The sequence below is a fragment of the Nesoenas mayeri genome, assembly GCF_963082525.1.
Source record: "Nesoenas mayeri genome assembly, chromosome: 19".
NCBI classification, from domain to species: domain Eukaryota; kingdom Metazoa; phylum Chordata; class Aves; order Columbiformes; family Columbidae; genus Nesoenas; species Nesoenas mayeri.
In genome coordinates this window covers 2,328,582-2,336,034 of record NC_137568.1, presented here as the reverse complement: position 1 = coordinate 2,336,034, position 7,453 = coordinate 2,328,582, and positions in this window count along the sequence as shown.

Here is a 7,453-nt window from a genome sequence, read left to right as displayed (position 1 = left end):
CTGAGGATCCACACTCAGGCGTGTCTCTGCCACGCTGGGCTGCTTGGTGGAGGGAGGAGAGTCATGAAATCACCCTTGGCAGAGCTGGTTCTGCTCTCCCGCTCCCTTCTGAAGTCTTTTCTCCCACCTCCATGCCCCGAGGTGTTGATATTTTTTTCCTCTTTGCTTGTTGTGATTTAGGGATCCACCCGCCTTTGATGCCGTTGTGGGAAGGGATTTTGTGTGCTCAGGACTCGCTTTTGGTTTGTGTCTCGCTGGGAGCTGCCGAACCCAAGGAGCAGGTGGAGAGGGGCAGCGCTTGCCAGCCCCACCTCAAACCGTAAAATGCGAGCACCTGAAGCTATGTTTTAGTTGGCTTGCTGCTGTGCTGTCTGTTTTATAAGGGTTATTTACTGTGCCAAGGCTTTGCTGGTGACACAGTCGGCTCTGGCAGCATGGAGGTGGTTGCTTAAGCCAACACCTGCGTGAGCTGCTTTCCAGCTCTTTGTCATTGCAGAGGAGGAGTTGTAGCCTCTGCAAAGCCCCTCAGAGACCCTCTGGTCTTTGCAATGTGCCCAGAAAGGTGTTAGAGTGTATGGGCTGCTCGCTCCTCTTAAACGGTGTGAATCCAGGAGAGCTCAGTCTTGTTGCCTCCGGAGAAAGATCCTTCTCCGCAGGGCTCTCCAAGACCACCTAATGTTAAAATAAATAAATCACGGTTGAGGTACAGGACGTGTGAAGGGGCAGTGAGGTCCCAGCGAAGTCTCCTCTTCCTTTGGGGACTGTTAACACCAGCATTTTCATGCATTGCTCTTACAGGGCAGTTTTCCACCGCAGAGCCTTCTCGTGTGCTGCTGTTCCTCCATTTATAGTTGACTTCCTTCCTTTTGTTCTAGGCGAGAGCCATGGACACTGATGACTTCCAATATTTAGTCTTTGTTTATTTGAAACTCGTCTTGGGCTGCACTCGTGCTATGTTGCCAGTAAACAGCAAAGCACCAGGATTTCACAAGAAAAGGTTTTGCCTTTTCATGTAGAAGGCGTCTGTCTGTCTGTCTGTCCTCTGCCATGTTTGCAGGAACCCGCGTCAGGAAGAAAACAAGCCTGACTTTTGGTGCAGCGATGAAAGGTGATGTTACTGGTACTTTTAACCCTCTCCTCTTTGTGCTGCCTCTTGCAGTGCTCAGAGGGCATGACAGAAGGTGACAGTCCACCTTCCTCCTCATTTGTGTCATCTGGCTCCTCACAAGACTCTCACTCACACTATTATGTGTTTTGTAGGGTCCAGCCAACACAAACCGGGAGGAAAGATGGGCTATCTTGCTAAATCTTTCGAACATAACACTATGTGCTTTCAGCCCTCTGGCAGCTGGGTAAGACACTGATGGAACCCTGGACGGTCCCGTTTTCCCTGGCTGAGTGTGAGGGTTGTCGTAGGCTGAGGTTTTATCCTGGATCCTTTAAATTCCTCTTGTGTTTTGTGGTTTTTTGTTTGGTTTGGTTTGATTTTGGTTTTTTGGTGACCCATTCACCTCTTGCTGCTGGTCCATCCTGGAGCTAAATGGGCATCAGTGACATTCAGCAATGAGATTCTCCTTCAGGTGTGTGTTCATGACAAGGAACATCCATTGCCACACAACAGACATGTAGTTAATGCTATTTTAGGGGAAAGGCTGAAGAAGAGATTATGGGAGAATTTTATCTTGCACTTTTAATTACCGGGGTAATTATATTAGGCATAATTTAGTGCAATAAATTCTGTGCACATTAATGTACATTAATAATACATTCCTCAAACTTACAGTGGATAGCAGGCTATTGTGAATGCAGTGTACAGTGCAGCTGTGGCATCAAGGGCTGGTTTTTCTCTACGCAGCAGTGTGTGGTGTTGCAGAATTCAAAGAGGGGATGAATGATCCCAGCAGCAGGATCTTGGCTGTGACCGCTCAACGGAGACGCAAGAAGAGCCCCAGAGCAATCTCTGAGCACACTGCGGTGGTAGGAGAGAAAGAAGAAAGGTTCTGTTTGAGCTGGCGAGGCTTTAAAAAGAGAAAAAAAAAAAAAGAATTAAAGCTAAAATCACTTGTAATTGTCAGTAATTGGCAGTCAGATTGGTAGTCTAAGCAGAGAAAGCAATAATTTAGTGTGAGCTATAAAACGGCTTGTTTTCACTCCTAGGGCGAAAGTTTCTAGGCCACATTGCTGCAGCAGAAAATCACTGATTTGTAAATCTGAGGCCAACCACGTATGGGGCTGTGAGCTTTGGTAGAGCCATCTGCGGTGAAATTGGCGGATCCTTCCTCTTTGAGGTCCCTGTTCTCTGTCGCTTAAAACAAAATTTGGGTGGTAAAAGCCTGATTCAGCAGGCAGTGAATGCAGGGATTTGAACCATGGCAAAAACTTGAGCTCAATGGGTTTTCTTCTTCCCTGGGGGGAAGTATCTTGGAGAAGCTGACTGAAAGACAACCCGTAAAACACAAATACTGTTTCTTAAAAACAAGACGAAGTGAAAACCTGCTGAATTCTTACGACCATTTACTGAGAATTTCTGATTCCGCTCTGCTTTGTTGGCTTGAAGTTTAGCTGTGGAGTTACTGATATCAGAGAAGTACCTTTTATCAGCCCTGCAAATACCTACTTAAATGCAGTCCAGTTACAAATCTCTGGGAAACTTCATGTTCCATGTGCTCGGCGATCTGTCTTAAAGAAAGGTGGATAATTAGTATCTCAGGCTCTTGTGGCAGCACCCGTGGTGTGTAACTGGTCTCCTTCTCACCACTGGAGATGCTGAGCGGAGCTGGTCCTGCCTCGCTGCTCCAGGCTGCTGGGATGAAGGGAAGAAGGTGTCAGGCAGCCCTGGGGCTGTTGGAGTGTCTGTAGGTGAGACCAGGGATACTTCAGAGGAGGCAATGTAAACATCCTCCATATCAGGCGGAGAAAAGAGAACAGACAGAGAGCAAGGACACCAAATGTGCTGGAAACGGGCTGCTCCCAAGCTTTGTTGGACGGCTCCAGGGTTCCTGTTGGGGACTCATCACTAGAATGCTATTTTTTAGTAATTTTTTTCTTGCTTGTAGCTTAAATTTACTTTTTAAACTACAGCTGGAGCTGATGGGAGCTGGATACTGCTGGGGATGGGACCGGGGAGGTGAGCAGACACGCCTGTGAGCACAAGTACACGTTCCCCTCTGGCATTGGGATCTGAAGCCCAGTTTTCTTCCATCTCCGATATTTTACAACTTCTTCTGCCTCTGTGGCTCCTCAAGCCAGAGCAGGTCCCTCTGCCTTCAGCTCCTTAATAGTAATGAGCTGCTCTTCACCAGCACCCGCTGCTGCAGCATCAGAGCCTCATGTCTCAGCTGTCACGTTGAAGTAAACATCTGTTGCAGTTTCAAAAAACCCAACAATAAACCCCCTTAATTTTCAGAATTTTTGTTTAAATATAGGAAATCACATTTCCAAAAGGGCCAGGGCAATGATGATGCTGCCAAACGATGAGGAAATACCAAACTCAAACTGCCCGGGCCATCTTCAGCTGCGCCCCTGCCTGTTTCCCGTTTGCTGGTTTTTAATGGCACGAGCACGTCCTCCTTTTTCCTGGGGCTTAATCCATTTACACATATTTACTTGAGCTTCCTATTTCTTGTAGTGAAAGGAATCCTTGTCCTCACTTGCGTTTGAATCTATGCTCAGTCACCATCACTAGGGAGTTGATCAGCAGCCTCTATCGTGCTATCTTGATAAAGAGGCCAGAATTGCCCTGCTTGTGTTTTTAATCTCCAAGGCAGGCAGGAAATATGCAACTTTTTCAGCTGGCAGTCGCTATTGTTTGTGTTGAAGCTGAGGGGATGCACTTTTCCTTGTGAGGATTGATGGGGGAGCTAAAAAGCAGCCTCTGCCATTGCATCTGCTCCGGTACGTGTATGCTCGGCACCACAAGGTGCAGGAGGTGCCACGAGGTGTGAGCCGTGATAAACCCCGAACTGGAAAACAAAAGGGTGCTGTGGGATGAAAAAAATAACCTCAACTGGACTCCAAACCCTCCTCTGACCGGGGAAGGGGTTTTGGATGCAGCCCAGCAGGAGGGCTGGACGCAGTGGTGTGGTCGCTGTTCCTTGGACCACGGTGGGATGCATGAGGAGCGGGTGTGGATGGGTCTGATGATGCTACAAGGGGTCGCGTTGACCTAGGAGCTGGATCTGGTACAGGTGAGGAGCTGGGCTGTTGTGCTGGTGCTCTGGATAAAGCGGGATGTGGCTCCGTCCTCCTCGCAAACAGGTACCGTGGCTGGACTCGGTTGCTGACACGGCAGGACCTTACCTGGTATTTAATCTCAAAGGTACTTGGGTGCTGGGGTGACACCCTGCACTGGTGACAGTGGGAAATTTGGAGAAGAAACCTCCAGCGATGATGAGGCCGGGGAGCACCCTCGGCTCTGCCCAGAGCAGGGGGGCGAAGCTGAGCTCCCCACTGCCCCATGCACCCACCTTCCCACCCCCCGCTCAGCCCTTTTCCCATGGGACGGTGCTTGTGCGGAGGGAAGGAGGGTCCGGGGTGGCTGCGCGGGCTGTGCCGTCCCATCCAGGTGTGCAGGGAGGAATGCCAAGCCCTGAGTCATGGGCACCCCCTCCTCCCTCTCCAGCTGGGATAAAGCTCGTCCTCACCTGAGATCCCGTCTCATTTATCGCAGCTCCCACCTTTCCTCCCTGCCAGCCCCCGGGAGGGAGAGGCGGCAGCTCCGGGACGGCGAGGGGAGTGAGAACAAAGTCGATATTTGACTGGAGGGTACAGAAATCAGTGGGGAGGTATGTGGGAGCGCGGGCTGCCTGCCCTCCCTGCCGGACTGGGAGTTGACGTTTAACCGGAAAGAGAAAAGGGACAGAAAATAGAGAGGGAGGGAAAAAAAAGAGAAGAAAGACTGGAAATCAAGTTGTGGCAGCGAAGCAGCGCGTTCCCCCTCTTGCCTTTGGAAGAATTTCTTGGCTTGCTGTGTGGGTGCCTGTTATTTGGGCTGCAGCAGAGGATTTGGACACTGAGTCAGACCCAGCACTAATGAGGTTTGTGGAATTAATTCATCTGTGCTCTTTAGCTTCCAGCTGGCTTTAATTTTGCACTGTTGATTAACCAGGGGGTAAAATAAAGTGCGGGGCTCCTCGGGTGAGCAGGTAGGCAGGGCATGGAGTGAAGGGGCTCGGGTCCCTGCCTGCTTGTTCCCCATTTTTCCCCTGGTTTTGGCTGTCAGATGCCGTCTTGTGCCTCTCGGTTGGCTGGGAAGGGCAAAGCTCGTGAGCGAGCAGGTCTTTGCATGGCTGGGGGGGGGGGGGGGGGTTGTCTCTGAAGGTGTTTGGCTGGGGGGCTATGGGGTGGAGGTGGGGGTACTGCAGTGTGGTAAGGCAGAGCAGAGCCCTTTGGGGACCATGTATTGCAGATTTTGAAGGTTGCTCTCTCTGCCCGCCCCACTTCCAGGGGAAAAGGCACTCGTGCCTTGGAGCTGGCACTCAGGGAAAGCTTCCACAGGTGAAACGTCTGGCTCTTGGTTTTGCAGAATGGGTGGCTCTGGGCAACACCCCAGAGAGGGGAGAGGGGTCCTGGAGGAAAAGGCTATAGGGAAGTCAGGTTCAGGGCTTTGCTGAACTGCAGGTGTCGGTATTTGCGAGCCGAAATTGATGGGAAATAGGGAAATGGATAGACGGAAGGATTGGGGTGGAGGAGCTGACAGGCGGGGGTTAGGAGTGGAAAAGGGACTGAGGAGCATGCAGGGAGGGGAGGGAGAGGGAAGGAGCCTTGTTGGGGGTAAAGGGGCAGAGAATGTGCTGGGAGCAGCACACGGGGCAGCGCAAGAGGGGACAGGAGGGTCCCAGGGCTGCGTCGGTGTTTGGGCAGGGTCCTGACCTCCCTGGGGGCTCTGCCCCTTGGGGTCCCCCCTGCTTGAGCCCGGGAGGCAGAAGGAGGAGATGGTACAGGAGCCACCAGTCCTTTGCTGACACGGGGTGGTGTCATCTCGGGTCTTTCCGGAGCAGTTTTTGGGCCGAGCCGAGGTGCAGGCAAAGGCTGGAGGAGCAGGGCAGCAGGAGGAAAGGCCAGAGTGGTGGTCTGGGTCAGGGTAGGATGTTTCTGTGCAGCTGGGAGCTGCTCCACTTTGTTCCTTGGTTTTGCACAACAGCTTATTTTTTTTGTTGTTGCTGATGTCATGAAAATCCAACCAAAGCCCTGCAGCTTTTCTGAAGTGAAAGTGGTGCTTCCTTTCCAGAGGACACTTTTGACATTGAGGAATGGCTGCTCACTTATTTTTGCAAAAATATCGCCGGCAGCGGCAATGCTGGGCGGCACCAGGGCCCTGCCCGCTGGCGACTGCTCAGCCGAAGCCTTGGAAGTTGGTGGATCACAGGGCAACGGAACGTTAGCATAGCACCGTTTTATGGCTTTTTATCTCAGCACTTGGAAAGACATGACAGCAGCTTATGTGACCAAGGCCCAGTGTGTGTCCAGCCATCCCCTGGTGACTCTTTCTTGACTTGTGATTAAAGGAGGATGAATTAGGTCTGCGCTTTCAGGTTACCTTGGAAGATAGGTGTGCAAGCTGAGCAGTCCGGTCCTTCGTACCAAACCTTTCCTTGTGGCTTTTGCCACAATGGGAGAGGGGACTTGCTTAGTGCTCAGGGAATGTTTTTGCTGTATTTTCCCTTGACAGGCTCGACGGACTTCCCCACCCTTTCATCTCACCTCTAATTGGCATCTCCCCGCTGCTGGCACAGCTCGCTGGGGTGGAGCAAGGGAAAAGGGGATTTTCCTGGCTTCAAAAGCTCCTTGTCTCAGTGGTGAGGGACATGATGTTTGCCAGCAAGTGGTGGCATGAGGACTGGTGTTGAAGGAGGTCGTGGGCATGTCCAGGGATGAGGATAACTGCCGGCTTTGGAGCCAGCACAGGGGCGTGGCCAGAGGGACCCCTGCAAAGCCAAACGTGTGAAAACCCTGAGCTGGGGGCGGCTGGTGCTGCAGGGAGCTGTGCAGGAAAGCAGAGGGAGGATGATTCACTCTGTTTAGGATTTGGCCTCTGGATCCACGTGCGGGATCCTGCTGCCTTGGACAGGACAGAGGGGGCTGCTGGGCTCTCAAGACCAGGGATTCATTCAGCAGTTCCAAAGCTCCAAGTTTGGCATTTCCCAAGGCCTCACCCTCTATTTATTGTTGGTTCGACCATCCTGGAAACTCTTAGCGTGATAGGAAATAGCTGAAGGGAGGGGTCTGTTTTGCTTTTGGGGAAAGATGTAGACAGTCACTTTGTTTTCCTCCTCTCTTTTTTTCCTTAACCCACCAGGAAAAGCAAGGTCTTGACCTGGTTGGTGCTCACACGTGCAGACAGTGCTGGGCTCTGGCCGGGAGCAGCCTGGGACCTGTCCTGGGGAACCCCTCAAGCTGAGCACCCCAGCTCTGGGTACAGGGGTGCTGTGGTGTGGCAGCTGCCCTGCCCTGG